The sequence below is a fragment of the Heloderma suspectum genome, chromosome 2 (genome assembly GCF_057233095.1).
Source record: "Heloderma suspectum isolate Gila_16-S chromosome 2, 16-S_ref, whole genome shotgun sequence".
Classification (NCBI taxonomy): Eukaryota; Metazoa; Chordata; class Lepidosauria; order Squamata; family Helodermatidae; genus Heloderma; species Heloderma suspectum.
Window position 1 is genome coordinate 355,431,096 of NC_139459.1, and position 18,405 is coordinate 355,449,500.

The following is an 18,405-nucleotide window of genomic DNA, read 5'->3' on the forward strand; positions in this document are numbered from 1 at the left end:
TGTAGTCAGCCATGATAGGCTACATGAATCTTTACGTAGTCTATCACGTCTCACTTTAAAAAAAAAACAAAACGCGCGTACGCAAATGGCGGTGGCTACGGCCGCCGCCATTTGCGTTCCTTATTTTGGCCCGTCTTAGTCTACGTAAATATTTATGTCGACTAAGATGGCGAAAATAAGGGGAACACAAATAGCGTACTGGATGCTAAGCTATTTGTGTTCCCCTTATTTTCGCCATCTTAGTCTACGTAAATCTTGACGTAAACTAAGACGTGCCAAAATAAGTAACGCAAATGGCGGCTGCTGTGGCCACCACCATTTGCATACGTGCATTGTTTTTTTTAAAGTCACACGTAATAGGCTACGTTAAGATTTACGTAGCCTATCACATTTTTTTTTTCTTTAACCTAGCCATGATAGGCTACATAAATCTTTACATAGCCTATCACGTCTTTTTTCTTTTTTTTAACACTGGAAATGGCTGTGGCGGCAGCTGGTCAGAAGACCGGCCAGAGCCGCCGGAGCCGCCGGAGCCGCCGGAGCCGCCGCCACCCAGAAGATCCACCCCAGGTAAGTCTCGTCCTGGGGGAGATCCGCGGGGGGGGCAGGGGGCAGGACATTCCGCCATGGAGTTCGGGGGGCTGAATGCACTGGCATTCGGCCTCACTGAGATCTGTGGCGGAATTCTCTGCCATCCCTAGATTTTTTTCCAGCCCACCCTGGGAGATGCCACAGGGGTTGAACCTGGGACTTTTGAATGAAGAGCGTATTCTCTGCAACTGAACCATGATCTCTTCCCTTAGAAATAAGAGAGACACAAGAGTAAGCATGGGGAGCAAGAGACATCCAAACCTGAAACTTTCCAAGTCCACAGAGCATCCCCAAAGGAAGGGAATACAGGGCGTCAGACCGAGGCTGGGAGGACATTTTCTTTCACGTTGCTAAAAGGTGAAAATAATTTCAGGGCTTTTTAAACACAGACAGCTCCCAGCCAAATGCACCAAATGTATTATCCAACAGAGAAGTGGGGAGACACTGCTGTTTGGGGGCTTAAATTAATAAATACATTACATTGAACTCCTTCCCATCTTCCTTGTCTCTTTGAAATAATCAGAATTTTTTCTGGGTCTAGTTAGGTATGGATGGAAGACTTACCTTCTGTTCCATTCAGTTTCTGCTGGGGGGGAGGCGCTTCATCCCTCCGCCCAGAATCCTCGATGGGTGGGGAGGCGATCCAGTCTTCCCCCCTGGAATCCTGCCCGGCCGGCTCCGCTCCGTGGCCAATGTGCGGAGCCGCCAGCCGGCTCCGGCCGCCCGCAGCCAGACATCTGGCCGCTGGGCAGCCCTGCAGGGGTGCAAATGGCAGCTGTCCCTGTATTTAGCCGTGATAGGCTATGTAAATATTTATGTAGCCTATCACTGCAGGGGGGAAAAAACCCAGCGTACAAAAATGGCAGTAGCCGCCGCCATTTGCGTACGCTGGGTTTTTTTCCCTCTGCTGTGATAGGCTACATAAATATGTACGTAGCCTATCACAGCCTCTGCAGGGATGCAAATGGCAGGCCTGCATTAGCCATGATAGGCTACGTAAGTATTTACATAGCTTATCATGGCCATGAAGAGGAAGCGAATGGCGGCTGCAGGACGGCCGCCATTCACAAAGCAGCATGGACGGGAGCAGGTAAGTGCTCCATTTCACACGCCTTTCATGGGGTGGGGGCAGAGGGGACTTCATCCAGCATGCCTTTAGTGGGTTGGGGGGGCGGGGGCTTCATTCTGCGATGGATTTCAGGGGGCCGAATGCACTGGCATTCGGCCTTACCGAGATCCATCGCGGAATTCTCTGACATCCCTAGGTCTAGTTCTCTCCCATACAGAAGCTTCTATTACTTTGCTCCTTCCTGCAAGCCTGTCCCATACTTAAAATGCTAACACATCTCCTGCCATGTGGAAGAACTTTTCTTCAACTGGAATCTTAACCAGTGGTGCAGTTGGCTAATTTTAGACCCTAGACCTTTTAGGGTCGCCTTTAGATGGCTACTGCATTACTTCAGCTGTGAAGCACAACATTAATAGTTGTCTTCTCCCCACAGTTGTCAGCATGATGTTCCAACCCTGACCGATGGGTTATTTAGGGGCTAAACTACCCATTGGTTTGTTCTTCGGTTAACCACTAAAGTGTTAAGCTCCTAAACTACCCATCCATTCGGGTTCATACATCTTGCTGAAAACGTCTGATCGGGCTGATTAGCGGGTGTTTAGAGTCAAGAGAAGTGGCTCATGCACATTAGGGGTGTACGAAACCCCACTTACCTGGTTCTGCCGGGTTCCATTGGCGGGGGAGGTGCTCCATACCACCCCCTGGAATCCTGGCCGGCCGGCTCCGCTCTGCGGGGATTCCGTGGAGCCACTGCCCGGCTTCTCCAGCAGCCGTACATCCGGCCACTGGCTATCAGGGATGCAAATGGGGGCGGCCGTAGCCGCCGCCTTTTGCATCCCTGAATTCAGCCGTGATAGGCTATGTAAAGACTTACGTAGCCTATCATGTCTGGGTTGAAAACAACAACAACAAAACACCGCGTATGCAAATGTAGGGATGTATGAAAGTCACCTTTCCGCGGATTATGTTGATGGTGGGTGGGGAGGCGTTCCATCCCTCCCCCCGGAATCTGCGACAGGAAGGGAGGCGATCCGTTCCTCCCCCATGGAACCCTCATTGCCAGCTGTGCTCCGCGGCAGGTCCACAGAGAAGCCGGGCAGGCACAAGCCAGAGCCGTCCACAGCCGGATTTCCGGATGCGGAGGGCTCTGGGTAAAAAAACAAAAAAACAAAACCGCGTATGCAAATGGCGGCGGCTACAGCCGCCGCCATTTGCGTTCCTTATTTTTGGCCGTCTTACTCTACGTAAATATTTATGTAGATTAAGACGGCGAAAATAAGGGGGAACGCAAATAGCGTCCGCTACGCTACTTGCGTTCCCCCTTATTTTTGCCGTCTTAGTCTACATAAATATTTATGTAGACTAAGATGGCCAAAAATACAGAATGCAAATGGCAGCGGCCGTAGCCGCTGCCATTTGTGTATGCGCTTTTTTGTTTTTTTTTAACCCAGACGTGATAGGCTATGTAAGTCTTTATGTAGCCTATCATGAATGGGGGGGGGAACAGACTGCAAATGCTTTGGTGGTGGCGGCTGGTCTTCTGACCAGCTGCCACCGCCGCCGTGGTGGTGGCAGCCGGTCAGAAGACCAGCCGCCACCACCAACGCCGCCGCTGGAGCTTCCACCATCTGGAACATCCACCCCAGGTAAGTCTCATCCCGGGGGGGATCCTCAGGGGGGCGGGGGGGTGGCAGGCCGTTCCGCCATGGAGCTCGAGGGGCCGAATGCACTGGCATTCAGTAGGGATGGCAGAGAATTCAGCCACGGATCTCGGTGAGGCCGAATGCCAGTGCATTCGGCCCCCCGAACTCGGTGGCGGAACCCCCCACACACGGATAACCCCCAGGACGAGACTTACTTGGGGCAGATCTTCCGGGTGCCAGCGGCTTCAGCAGCGGCTTCGAGGCTGCTAGTCTTCCGACCGGCTGCCACCGCTGCCATTTGCAGTCTTGTAAAAAAAACACCCAACAACGACTTGATAGGCTACATAAAGTTTTACATAGCCTATCATGGCTGGGTTTAAAAAAAAAATAAAAACGACATGATAGGCTATGTAAATCTTTATGTAGCCAATCACGTCTGACTTTAAAAAAACAAATGCGCGTACACAAATGTAAATATTTACGTAGACTAAGATGGGCCAAAATAAGGAACACAAATTTGTGTCCGTGCGTGTTTTTCTCTTTTAAAGTCTGACATGATAGGCTATGTAAAGATTTACATAGCCTATCATGGCTGACTACAGGGACGCAAACGGCGGTGGCTACGGCCACTGCCATTTGCGTCCCTGCTAGCCAGCGGCCGGATGTCCGGCTGCTGGTGGAGCTGGCTGGCAGCTCCGCAGAATCCCCGTGGAGCAGAGCCAGCTGGCCAGGATTCCGGGGGGAGGGATGGAGCACCTCCCCCCCCCAGCGGAACCCGGCGGAGCCAGGTAAGGCCAATTTCTTACATCCCTAGCATTCGGCCTCACAGAGATCCGTGGTGGAATTCTCTGACATCCCTAATGCACATACTGTGAGTTAAATATCCCACAAATAGGAGGAAGAGGAGGTTATAGGACAGGCAGAAGGCTCTGTCCTTCGAGCAACCATCCTTTACGACTGCACCCTTAGATTGACCTGTGTTTAGTAGCTGTATGAATATTTCAAATATAAATTAGGAGAAGTTTTAAGTTTCCATTAGATATGGTTCAATATACTCTATAGTAGCTAGAACTCAAAGGACTTCAGCAACATTGATAACTGTGCTGGGCAGCTTCATTTCCCACATTGCTGCAGATTGATGTTAGCTCCGATGCATTTGAGAAATTGAAATGGTGGCAAGATCCAGCCTCCTGGCCCTGCCTTGAATGCTGACATGGAAAGCAGGATCTGGAACTCAAGAGTCACCTCTGAAATTTCCCACAGTGTCCTCAATAGGGTTGCCAGAACTCTGGTTCTAACCAGGAGTTTCCAGGCCTGGCTCTTTGTCTCCAGGCAGGATTGGAAGGGGAATTCTCTGGGCAAGAGCTTGGCACCAGCTGCTGATTTTTCTCCCTATCCTTTTTTTCTTTTATACATGTTCTCTGTCTGGCCAACATTCTGCCACTCTCCTGCCCCAAGCACCACCTTTTCCCTGTGCTTGTTACAGGGCTTGAGGTTGTGGCACTGCTCACTGCTCCTCCAGGAGGGAGGGGGGATTCATACATGGTGTGAAATGTTGCCCGTATGCCACTTCTCTCTGCTTTGGACTCCTGTTCCTTCCCCTATCATCTTGGAGGAGCTGTGAGCTGAGCTGCGAGCAGTAGGAAAGACATCCCTGGAGTCCTGTTACTTTTTCCCACCTTGCCTTTCTTCAACTGCAGCTCCATTGAGTGGAGGCCAAGACAGAAGCGACACAGGCGAACTTAGAATCATAGAATCATAGAATAGTAGGGTTGGAAGGGGCCTACATGGCCCTTGAGTCCAACCCCCTGCTCAATGCAGGATCCAAGTCAGAGCATCTCTGACAGATGGCTGTCCAGCCTCAGCTTGAATGCCTCCAGTGTGGGAGAGCCCACCAACTCCCTAGGTCATTGGTTCCATTGTCATACTGCTCTAACAGTCAGGATGTTTTTCCTGATGTTCAGCTGGAATCTGGCTTCCTGTCACTTGAGCCCATTATTCCATGTCCTGCACTCTGGGATGATCAAGAAGAGATCCTGGCCTTCTTCTCTGTGACAAGTTTTCAAGTAATTGAAGAGCGCTATCATATCTCCCCTCAGTCTTCTTTTCTCAAGGCTAAACATGCCCAGTTCTTTCAGTCTCTCTTCATAGGGCTTTGTTTCCAGTCCCCTGATCATCTTTGTTGCCCTCCTCTGAACCCTCTCCAGTTTGTCTGCATCCTTCTTAAAGTGTGGGGCCCAGAACTGGACACAGTATTCCAAATGAGGCCTAACTAGTGCTGAGTAGAGGGGAACTAGTACTTCCTGGGATTTGGAAGCTATGCTTCTATGAATGCAGCCCAAAAGAGCATTGGCCTTTTTTGCAGCCACATCACATTGTTGGCTCATATTCAGCTTGTGATCGACAACAATTCCAAGATCCTTCTCGCTTGTCATGTTGTTGAGCCACGTATCCCCCATCTTGTAACTGTGCCTTTGGTTCCTTTTCCTAGGTGCAGAACTTGGCATTAATCCCTATTAAATTTCATGCTGCTGTTTTCTGCCCAGCACTCCAGTCTATCAAGATCACTTTGAATTTTGTTTCTGTCTTCCAAAGTATTAGCTATCCTGCCCAATTTTGTGTCATCTGCAAATTTTATCAGCATTCCCTTCACCTCTTCCTCTAAGTCATTAATAAAAATGTTGAAGAGCACTGGGCCCAGGACTGAGCCCTGCAGTACCCCACTCGTTTCCTCTCCCCAGTTTGAGAAGGTCCCATTGATAAGCACTCTTTGAGTCCGGTTCTGTAGCCAACTGTGGATCCACTGGATCGTTGTTTCATCTAGCCCACTTTGAGCTAGTTTGCTCATCAGGATATCATGGGGCACTTTGTCGAAAGCTTTGCTGAAGTCGGGGCATATGATGTCTACAGCATTCCCACAGTCCACAAGGGAGGTGACTTGATCAAAAAATGAGATCAGATTGGTCTGGCAGGACTTGTTTTTGACAAATCCAGGTTGCTTTGAGTAATGAGTGCATTGTTTTCAAGGTGCTTCCAGATGGATTGCTTTATCATCTACTCCAGAATTTTCCCAGGGGTTGATGTCAGACTGACTGGTCTGTCATTCCCAGGTTCCTCCTTTTTACCCTGTTTGAAGATAGGGGCAACATTAGCCCTCCTCCAGTCATCTGGCACTTCTCCCGTCCTCCATGATTTCTCCAAGAGAATAGACAGCGGTTCTGAGAGTTCTTCTGCCAGTTCCTTTATAACTCTAGGATGCAGTTCATCTGGCCTTGGAGATCTGAACTCATTCAAAGTAATGAGGTGTTCCTTGACTTTATGCCTGTCGATCTCAAGCTGCAATCCTGCCCCTTCAGCCTGTACTTCGCCTTTGCCAGCGGGGTCATAGACCCTCTTTTGGGAGAAGACTGAGCCAAAGTAGGAATTGAGCACCTCTGCCTTTTCTTTGTCATCTGTTATCGTTTTGCCATCCTCATTTAATCGCTGAACAACCATTTCTTTCCTCCACCTTTTACTATGCACGTAGCTGAAGAAAGACTTTTTTGTTGTTTTTAGCTTCCCTTGCTAACCTAAGCTCATTCTCAGCTTTAGCCTTCCTGACACCATCCCTGCAATTCTGTGCTACCTGCCTCTACTCTTCCTTTGTTACTTGGCCTTCTTTCCACTTCTTATATATGCCCTTTTTTTGTTTTCAGGTCATCCCTAAGCTTTTTGTGAAGCCACATTGGCTTCTTCTGATGTCTTCTACCTTTTCTTCTTGTTGGAATTGTTTGTGATTGTGCCTTGATAATTTCCTTTTTTAGAAGCTCCCACCCCCAGAGTTCCTGTAACTGCTACGTTATCCACTAAGTCATCTCTGTTGGTTAGGATCAAGTCAAGGATAGCCGATCCTCTAGTTCCTTCCTCTACTTTCTGTAGGAGGAAGTTATCTGCCACACAAGTCAGGAATTTCCTGGAGGGGCCATGTTTTGCAGAATTTGTCTCCCAACAAATATTGGGGAAACTGAAGTCCCCCATTACTACTACATCATGCTTCCTCAAAACACTGGCTATTTGCTTTTCAAAAGTTTCATCCTCATCTTCTCCTTGATTGGGTGGCTGGTATTAGACTCCGACCCCCAAGTTCCTTTTATTCTTTGCTCCATTTACTTTGATCCAGATGCTCTCGATGGGGCTACCAAGCTCATCCTCCTGTATTTCTGTGCAGAGATATGTACTTTTCACATACAGTGCAACCCCACCTCTCTTTCTCTTCCTCCTCTTCTTTTTGAACAAGTTATATCCTTCATTTGCTGTATTCCAGTCATGAGAGTCATCCCACCAAGTCTCAGTTATACCTATCAGGTCATAATTTCCCTCCTGTATTAAGAGTTCAAGTTCGTTCTGTTTGTTTCCCATACTCTGGGCATTAGTATATAGACATCAAAGACCATGTGCTTCATAGTCTGGCTTTCTTCCTACACGGGTCTGAAGACTATTATTAGGTGCTATCAGAGCTGTTCTCTCTGATGCAGTGCATGCACCTACATCCATTGTTACCCCCAACATTACATCTCCCTTCCCCGTAGGATTCAGTTTAAAGCCCTCCTGACGAAGTTCTTCATGCTGTGGCCAAACACACTCTTCCTATCCTTTGTGAGGTGCAACCCGTAACTTGCCAACAGCTCATCTTCCAGGAAGTATAGCCCGTGGTCCCAGAATCCAAATCTCTCTCATCGGCACCACCTTCGTAGCCAGTCATTCACCCAGAGTATTTTTCGTTCCCTTTCTGTTCCTCTTCTAACTACTGGTAGGATGGATGAGAAAACTATCTGGGCCCCAATGTTCTTGAGTTTCCTTCCCAAAGCTGCAAAGTTTGACGTGATTTCTTCGTAGCTCTGCTTGGCGGTATCATTTGTTCCCACATGGATGAGAAGAAAGGGATACCTGTCAGTGGGCTTAATGAGTGCAGGCAACCTGTCAGTCACGTCTCTAATCCGTCCTCCCAGGAGATACCATAACTGTCGAGTCCACGGGTCTTCATGACATACTTGGGTCTCGATCCCATGCAGCAAGGAGTCTCCCACTACTACCACTCTTCTCTAGGGATGACAGAGAATTCCGCCACAGATCTCGGTGAGGCCGAATGCCAGTGCACCCCCCCACCCCACCACAGATGCCACTGGGACGAGACTTACCTGGGGCGCATCTTCCGGGCGGCAGCGACTCAGGCGGCGGCTTTGGTGGCGGCGGCTGCAGCGGCTGGTCTTCCGACTGGCTGCCGCTGCCACCATTTGCAGTGTTGTAAAAAAAAAAAAAAAACCCAACAACGACATGATAGGCTACGTAAAGATTTACGTAGCCTATCATGGCTGGGTTAAAAAACAAATAAAAAACTGCGTATGCAAATGTACATAAATATTTACTTAGGCTAAAACGGTGTATCAAAAAGGGACGCAAATAGCTCCCGCTAAGCTATTTGCGTTCCCCTTTATTTTTGCCGTCATAGTCTACATAAATATTTACGTAGATTAAGACGGCCAAATATAAGGAAATAAGTCCCATTGAGTTCCATGGGGCTTAGGCTCCCCTCTTCTTACAATGGCCTTCTGGTGACTGGCCTGAGGGCTCTGAAACCCCCCTTGCCAGAACTAAATCAGTTAGATTAAAAGTTCCCTAGTACCTACCCAGGCTTTCTCATGGGGTGACAAGGAATGATCCTTCACTTCAGCTTGACCTGAGAACACACCTTTTCAGCTGAGATTTCTATCTTAATTTCCAACCAGAGGAATATCTTATCATTTGTTAGACTTCATGTATTTTATTTGAATTGCATGCTCTGAGCAACTGTGGTTGATGCTTCCTGTATCACGCTCGATGAAATCACCAAGGCCCACCCCCGGTAACATCATCAGCCCGCTCCCCCATGTTACATCACCAGGGGCCCGACCTTATGTCTCAGGCTTGGGCCCTGAATTCTCAGGACCTGAGATGTTCTGGACCTGGCAACCCTAGTCCTAGAGTAATGCTACACTGGAGGCATTCTGGGAAATGGCAGATCAGCTTCTCAGTCCCCTCCACCAACACAGGAGAGCAGCCAAGAGAAGGCAGTTTGCCAAGGGAACACTCAAAACTGGAGGTGACCCTGTTTGCCAAGAAGGAATAGAAAAAGGTAGAAGCATAAAAGTCCACTGAAAATGCTGAAAGACAGGAAGGAAAGCAAGGCAAGTGGTTTCACGGATCAAATTGCAAAACAGCAAGGCAGCACCTCAGGCAACTGCAATGGCCTCCAAGTAAGAAAGCACTCACCCCAGGATAAAGTCGTAAGATCCGAGTTCGGAAATGCAGCAACACATGTCTTTACTGCATCTGCTATCTCTTGATTTGTGAAGGGACACCTACTGGCCAATCACAGCTTTGCTAAAATCCTGCTGTCTCTCACTTCCACTGGGGAGGAGAAAGAAAGAGGCCTCTTGAAACTGGAAATGGAAATTGCTACCTTCTCTCTTTACAGCCCAAGCAAGGGCTTGTGCCCCATGAAGAGGAGGAGGGGGATAAATTATCCAGGTATTCTGTCAGGATTTATCCTGTGTATTAAACTAGGGATGGCGCAGGCATCCAGCTGCTCCTGGGAGTACGACTGAGTCCCAATCATTAGTGCCTCAAGGCGGCACCTGCCAAGCTATTGCGCCGCCTCATGCCAACCTCACCCACCCTGATCCATCCACAAGCTCCCTTTGTTCCCATGGTCTCCGTTGGTGGGGGGGAAGGTGACTCAAGAACTTCTGTAAGCTTCATATTGCACACATAGCAGCTGTAGAGGCCTCATAATCTATGCAATATTGCAAGTACAGTTGATGAGAAATCATTTAAATGTGAGAGGCAAAATGCAGGAACTAGAGGTCATCCCAGCTGTTCCCACAGAACCCCATTCTTGCCACACACTGCATCAGTCTTCAGAAGGACAATGGCAACAGCCCTAGATGTCTTCCCTACAATATTTTGCTCCCAGCTCACAAATGCCCTGTGGGTAAGATATTTTGCTTTAAAGGGATTGCTCCTTAATAATTCTTAAACTGCTTAAACTGTGTTTTGTTTGCAACTACTATGTATTTTTGTGCTTGTTCCATGCCTTTATATCATAAAATGCAAATTAGGAAGAAACTGTTTGAGATTTTGAAAGAGAAGATGAAAAGGTATGCCTGATCTCGGGAGTCCTGAATGTCTAAAACCTGTGCCTGAATACCAGGAATACAATAAAGGTACGGTTCTTTGGTGACTCATTTGTACCTGGAATACGCCTGGAATCATTACCTACTGATCTGTAATCACTAAATACTAGGGATGTACAAAACTCTTACCTGGCTCCATGCCGGGCAATCCGTGGTGGCGGGGAGGCGCTCCATCCCTCCCCTCGGAATCCTCCCTGGCCAGCTCTGCTCTGTGGCATCTCCGTGGAGCTGCCAGCCAGGGCTGCCCGCAGCCCGACATCCAGCTGCTGGGCTGCACAGGGATGCAAATGGCAGCTGCTGTAGCCGCTGCCATTTGGGTCCATGTCTTTAGCCATGATAGGCTATGTAAATATATACGTAGCCTATCATGGCTAAAGACATGGACGCAAATGGCGGCAGCTACAGTGGCCGCCATTTACATTCCTTCCTATTGCCGTGATAGGCTACGTAATTTAATTTTTCTGAACCGCCCAGAGAGCTTCGGCTACTGGGTGGTATAGAAATGAAATGAATGAATGAATAAATATATAAATATGTATATATTTATGTAGCCTATCACGGCCTCAGCAGAGACACAAATGGCAGCCACTACGCCATTTGCACCCCTGCCGCAGCTACGGCGGCCGCCATTTGCGTTCCTTCCTATTGCCGTGATAGGCTACGTATATATTTACGTAGCCTATCACGGCCTCCACAGGGATGCAAATGGCGTCCCTGCGTTAGCTGTGACAGGCAATGTAAATACTTATGTAGCCTATCACGGCCATTTGAAAGAGGCGAATGGCAGCCGCAGACACGGCCGCCATTCGAGGAGCACCAGAAAGGCCGACAAAGGTAGGCTCCATTCCAGGCCAATTTCGAGGGGTGCTGGGGTGGGTGGCTTTGTTCTAGGGATGTATGAAAGTCACTTACCTTTCCACAGATTATGTTGTTGGTGGGGGGGAGGCGATCCGTTCCTCCCCCCCAGAATCCTCCATGGCCAGCTGTGCTCCACGGCAGCTCCATGGAGCAGCTGGCCAGGGCCAGGCCAGAGCTGTCCGCTGCTGGATTTCCAGCCACGGAGGGCTCTGGGTAAAACAAAAAATAAAAAACATCACATATGGAAATGGTGACGGCTATGGCCACCGCCATTTGCATTCCTTATTTTTGGCTGTCTTAATCTACGTAAATATTTACGTAGACTATGATGGCGAAAATATAGGGGAACACAAATAGAGTAGCATGCGCTATTTGCGTCCCTTTTGATTCACCATTTTAGCCTACGTAAATATTTACGTAGGCTAAAATGGCGAATCAAAAATGGACACAAATAGTGCCCTCTGAGCTGACTGTGGCTCAGATCATGAGCTTCTTGTTGCAAAATTTTGGCTTAAATTGAAGAACGTAGGGAAAACCACTAAAACATTCCAGTAAGACTTAAATCATGTCCCGTATGGATATACAGTGGAGGTGAGGAATAGGTTGAAGGGATTACACCTGATAGACAGAGTGCCTGAGGAACTATGGACAGAGGTCCATAACATTGTTCAGGAGGCAGCAATTGAATCCATCTCAAAGAAAAAGAAATGCAAGAAAGCAAAGGGGCTGTCTGATGAGGCTTTACAAGAAGCTGAGGAAAGAAGGGAAGAGAAAAGCAAGGGAAAAAGGGGAAGATATATCCAACTGAATGCGGAATTCCAGCAAGGAGAGACAAAAAGGCCTTCTTAAATGAACAATACAAAGAAATTGAGGAAAACAATAGAATGGGAAAGACTAAAGATCTCTTCAAGAAAATCAGAGATCTCAAGGGAACATTTTGTGCAAAGACGGGCATGATAAAGGACAAAAAGGGCACAGACCTAACAGAAGCAGAAGAGATTAAGAAGAGGCGGAAAGAAGACACAGAAGAACTATACAGGAGAGATCTTAATGTCCCTAATAGCCATGATAGTGCGGTCACTGAACTTGAGCCGGACTTCATAGTAGACTTGGTGGAGAATTTCTCCACGAATCTTCGGGAGGCCGAGTGCCGATGCATTCGGCCCCCCGAAAGTGTTGGGGAAATTCTATGCCAGCCCCCCGCCCCCCCCATGATGGGACTTACCTTCAGTGAATGTCCCTCTCGGCGGTGGGTCCCGACGGCATTTCGGCGGCGTTTCGCTGGGGGCGGGGGCGGCAGCTGGTCTTCTGACCAGCTGCTGCCACCACCATTGCAAAAAAAAAGTAAAGTAAAAAAAACACACACACACCCGTGATAGGCTATGTAACGATGTACGTAGCCTATCACGTCTAGATTTCCAATGTCAGCCGTGATAGGCTACGTAAATCGTCACGTAGCCTATCACGGGTGACTTTGGGAAAAAAAAAGTGCGTACGCAAATGGCGGCGTCCATGGGGCACCACCATTTGCGTTCCTTATTTTGGCACGTCTAGTCTACATAAAGATTTATGTAGACTACGGCGAAAATAAGGGAATGTAAATTGTTACGTTGCCTATCACATGTGTGTGTGTTTTGGTTTTTTTTTTACTTTTTTTTTCGTGGCCGGGTAGACGGGGCGCTCCTACCCTGCCTGAATTTCGCCGGTGAGGGATGGGGCACCTCCCCCCCAGACTGAATTTCAGCTGGGCAAGGCGGGGCGCCTCCCCCCCCTCGCCTGAACTTCGGGGGGAGAACGGAAGCGCCTCCCCCCCACCGCGAAGCAAGCTGCAGGACGTGGTAAGTCTCTTTCGTCCATCCCTACTTCATAGAGAGTGAAGTCAAGTGGACCTTAGGAAGCACTACTAACAAAAAAGCTAGTGGCGATGACAGTATTCCAGCTGAGCTATTTAAAATTCTAAAAGATGATGCTGTTAAAGTGCTGCACTCAATATGCCAACAAATTTGGAACACTCAGCAGTGGCCGCAAGACTGGCAAAGGTCAGTTTACATTCCAATTCCAATGAAGGGCAACACCGAAGTGTGTTCAAACTACCGTACAATTGCGCTCATTTCATATGCCAACAAGGTTATGCTCAAAACCCTACAAGCTAGGCTTCAGCAGTATGCGAACCAAGAACTACCAGAAGTACAAGCTGGGATTTGAAGAGGCAGAGGAACTAGAGATCAAATCGCCAACATTCCCTGGATCATGGAGAAAGCAAGAGAATTCCAGAAAAGCATCTATTTCTGCTTGATTGACTACGCTAAAGCCTTGGATTGTGTGGATCACAACAAACTCTGGCAAATTCTTAAAGAGATGTGAATACCAGACCACCTTACTTGTCTCCTGAGAAACCTGTAGGAGGGTCAAGAAGCAACAAAAAGAACTGGACATGGAACAACTGATTGGTTCAAAATTGGGAAAAGAGTATGACAAGGCTGCATATTGTTGCCCTGCTTATTTAATTTTAAATACAGAGTACATCATGAGGAACGCCGGGTTAGATGAATCACAGGTCGGAATTAAGATTGCTGGGAAAATTATTAACAACCTCAGATATGCGGATGATACCACCCTAATGGCAGAAAGCAAAGAGGATCTAAAGAACCTCTTGTTGAGGGTGAAAGAGGAGCGTGCAAAAGCTGGTTTGAAACTCAACATTAGAAAAACTAAGATCATGGCATCTGGCCCCATCCCTTCCTGGCATATGGAAGGGGAAGAAATGGAAGCAGTGACAGATTTCATTTTCTTGGTCTCCAAGATCATCGCAGATGGTGATTGTGCCATGAAATTAAAAGACGCTTGCTCCTTGGGGGGAAAGCTATGGCAAACCTAGACAGCATAGTAAGAAGCAGAGACATCACCTTGCTGACAAAGCTTCGTATAATCAAAGCTATGGTTTTCCCAGTAGTAGCATATAGGGATGTACGAAAATCACTTACCTTTTGCGGATTATGTTGATGGTGGGGGGGAAGGCGCTCCATCCCTCTCCCCAGAATCCTGGATGGGGGGGAGGCGCTCCGTTCCTCCCCCCCCCCCCGGAATCCTGGCCGGCCACCTCTGCTCCGCAGGGAATCTCCGGAGCCGCCGGCCGGCTCCGCCAGCAACTGGACATCCGGCCACTGGCTATAAGGGACGCAAATGGCAGCAGTCAGCCGTGATAGGCTACTTATCTGTAGTCAGCCGTGATAGGCTACTTAAAAAACAACAACAACCACACGCATACGCCGCCATTATTTCTAGTTTAAAAAAAAAAAAAAGACGTGATAGGTTACATCAAGATTTACGTTGCCTATTAGGGCTAGCTTAAAAGAAAAAACAACAACGTGCATACGCAAATGGTGGCAGGCACAGCCGCCGCCATTTGTGTTCCTTATTTTGGCACGTCTTAGTCTACGTCAAGATTTACATAGACTAAGACAGAGAAAATAAGGGGAACGCGGACACTACGCTATTTGCGTTACCCTTATTTTCACCGTCCCTCCTTTGCGTTCCGTCCCTCCTCCCGGAATCCTCCGCGGAGCAGCCAGCCAGGCCCAGCCCAGGCCAGAGCCATCCTCAGCTGGATTTATGACAGCGGAGGGCTCTGGGTAAAAAAACCAACAACACCCGCATATGCAAATGGTGGCAGCTATGGCCGCCACCATTTGCTTTCCTTATTTTTCGCCGTCTTAGTCTACGTAAATATTTACGTAGACTATTACGGCAAAAATAAAGGAATGCAAATAGCGTAGCAGGAGCTATTTGCGTCCCTTTTTGATTTACCGTTTTAGCCTACGTAAATATTTATGTAGGCTAAAATGGCGAATCAAAAAGGAACGCAAATAGCGCCCACTATGCTATTTGCATTCCCCTTTGTTTTCACCGTAATAGTCTACGTAAACATTTACATAGACTAATAGGGTGAAAAATAATGAAAGCAAATGGAGGCGGCCGTAGCCGCCGCCATTTGCGTACACATTTTTTTTTAACCCAGTCATGATAGGCTACGTAAATCTTTACGTAGCCTATCATGTCCCTGTAAAAAAAACAACCCCCCCAACACCTCCAAACTGCAAATGGCGATGGCGGCAGCCAGTCGGAAGACCAGCTGCTGCAGCTGCCACCTCTGCAGCCACCGCCGGAGCTGCCACCACCCAGAAAATCCGCCCCAGGTAAGTCTCGTCCTGGTGGGGATCCGTGGGGGTGCAGAGGGGGGGTGGCAGGCCATTCCGCCACAGATTTTGGGAGGCTGAATGCACAGGCATTCGGCCTCCCTGAGATCTGTGGTGGAATTCTCTGAAATCCCTTCCTTAAGCGAAGAGAAAACTCTCTGGAAAAGACCCTGATGCTGGGAAAGACAGAAGGTAAAAAGAGAAGGTGATGGCAGAGGATGAGATGGCTAGATAGCATCACTGATGCAATGAATATGGACTTGAGCATGCTCCGGGAGAGAGCGCAGGACAGGAAGGCCTGGTGTGCTATGGTCCATGGGGTCCCGAAGAGTCGGACACGACTGAACGACTGAACAACAATAACAACAACAACAGCAACAACAACAACATTATGTTTAAGGAGTTTGAAGGGGATATTGGGGAAAAAAGGGGTCCTTCCCTATTAATACATGCCATAATGCTGCATCTATGATAGAAGAGTTATCAATCACGCATTTCTTGGCAGACTTTGACCATTGCTGAAGAAACACATTCGACATACCGGAGGTGACACTATGCCACTAAAACTGATACAATTCAAAGTAGCTCCTGGGATCTCTGTGGGTGATTCCCTCTCACCCTTCCCTGGTGATGTGGATAGGGGTGGTGGAGAATTTCTCCCCGAAACTTCGGGGGGCTGAGCGCCAACATGTTTGGCCCCCCGAACAAGTTTCGGGGAGAAATTCTCCGCACCCCCCTGCCCCCCGCACCCCCCCGGGATGGGACTTACCTTTGCCGAATGTCCCTCCCGGCGGCGGGTCCGGCCGGCGGTTTGGCGGGTGTTCGTGCGGGGCGGTAGCAGCAGCCAGTCTTTCGACCGGCTGCTGCCGCCGCCATTCCAATAAAAGAAAAAAAAAACGCCCCCGTGATAGGCTACGTGACGATTAACATAGCCTATCACGGCTAGATTTGCAAAGTCAGCCATGATAGGCTACGTAAATCGTCACGTAGCCTATCACGGGTGACTTAAAAAAAAAAAAAAGTGCGTATGAATAATGGCGGCCCCCATAGGGAGCCGCCATTCCCGTTCCTCATTTGGTCGCTGTAGTCTACGTAAAGATTTATGTAGACTATGGCGAAAATAAGGGCAACGCTATTTTTGCAGATCTAGCCGTGATAGGCTACGTTAATCGTCACGTAGCCTATCACGGGGGCGTTGTTTTTTTTTTAAACTTTGGAGTTCGCGGCCGGGCGAGGTGGGAAGCCTCCTCCCCGGCCTGAATTTCGGCCGGGCGAGGCGGGAAGCCTCCCCTCCAGCCTGAATTTCGGCCGGGGCGCCTCCCCCCACCGTGAACAAGCTTCGACGACAGTTAAGTGACTTTCGTCCACCCCTAGATGTGGATGAGGCCTTCATCCTCCTGTGTTCATGCATCACGGGCATGTGGCTGAGTTAACAGCTAGGCCTATTCCCACATGCCTGTGTGTGGCAACATCCAGCCTCATATATTAGTGGACGGTGTGCCTTGCCACCCTATGCAGGGAGTGTAGGGTTTGAGGTAATGCAGAGACCGCTCTGCCCTCATGACTCTCCAGCACTGCTGCCCCTCCCTTTAAAAAATAGATATGGCACTCATAGTCACCTCTGAAATTTCCCACACTGTCCTAGACTAATGCTACACCGGAGGCATTTTGGGAAATGACCCCTCCCAGTCAAAGAACCTGCTGATTCTGAGTATTGCTGATATCTGCTACTGCATCTTCCACTGCTGCCAGATAAGCTGGTCAGTCCCCTCCACCAGCACAGGAGAGCATCCAAGAGAGGACACTTTCCAAGGGAACACTCAGCATTAGAACTGGCCTGGTTTGCCAAGAAGGTATAGAAAGAGATCGAAGCGTGAAAGTGATCTGAAAATGCTGAAAGGCAGGAAGGCAAGAGGTTTAATGCATGACATTGCAAAACAGCGAGGCAGAACCTCAGCATCAGCAATGGTCTACAAGTGAGAAAGAACTGATCCCTGGCAAAACCCACAAGATCGGACTTAGGAAGTGCAGCAACACAGGTCTTTACTGCAGCTGCCAGCTCTTGATCTGTGAAGGGACACCGGCTGTCCACTCTCAGGGATACCAAAATCCTGCTGTTTCTCACTTCCACTGTGGAGGAGGGGAAAAAGAGGAAGCTGTCTTGAAAGTGGGAGTAAAAACAGTTCCTTTTCTCTCCGTATAACCCAAGCAAGGGCTTGTGCTCCATGAGGGTGAGGAAGGAGGTGGAGGTCAGGAAATCACCCAAGTATTCTGTCAGGATTTATTCTGTATCTTAAACACATTAGGAAGACAGAAGGTAATTTAGATCAGGAAAACTGACAAGTAATGAAACATATAGATTAATTACAAAAAAACCATAGCTGGGAACTTGTTAAAATAAGAAAGAATTGTTAGATTCTAAACAATTCCTGTTTTGTGAGAAAAATTCCTGTTTTGGTAAGCTCGGGATGCGCATTTAGCTGTGAGCTGCCATTTTATGGAAAACCATGGGCAAGACTTTAACGTAAATGTTCATTTTCTGCACAATGGCCACTGTAAATAGCAGCACTTATGCAAAACTACAGGAATACACAACATTGTACTGGGAATACGCATGCGATAGATCCCTGTTGATGTGTAATCACTAAATACCCAACCCCTATAGCATGACATCACAGGACAAGGACAAATCTTTCACACTAATATACACACTTTAAATCAGCCTTCCCACAATGGTGCAGTCCCAGGTGTCCTGGAGAAATCCCAGTGTCACCCAACCAACTCTCTGTTAGAACAGCATTCAAAGGAAGAGCATCATTGCCATGCTGGACAAAGTA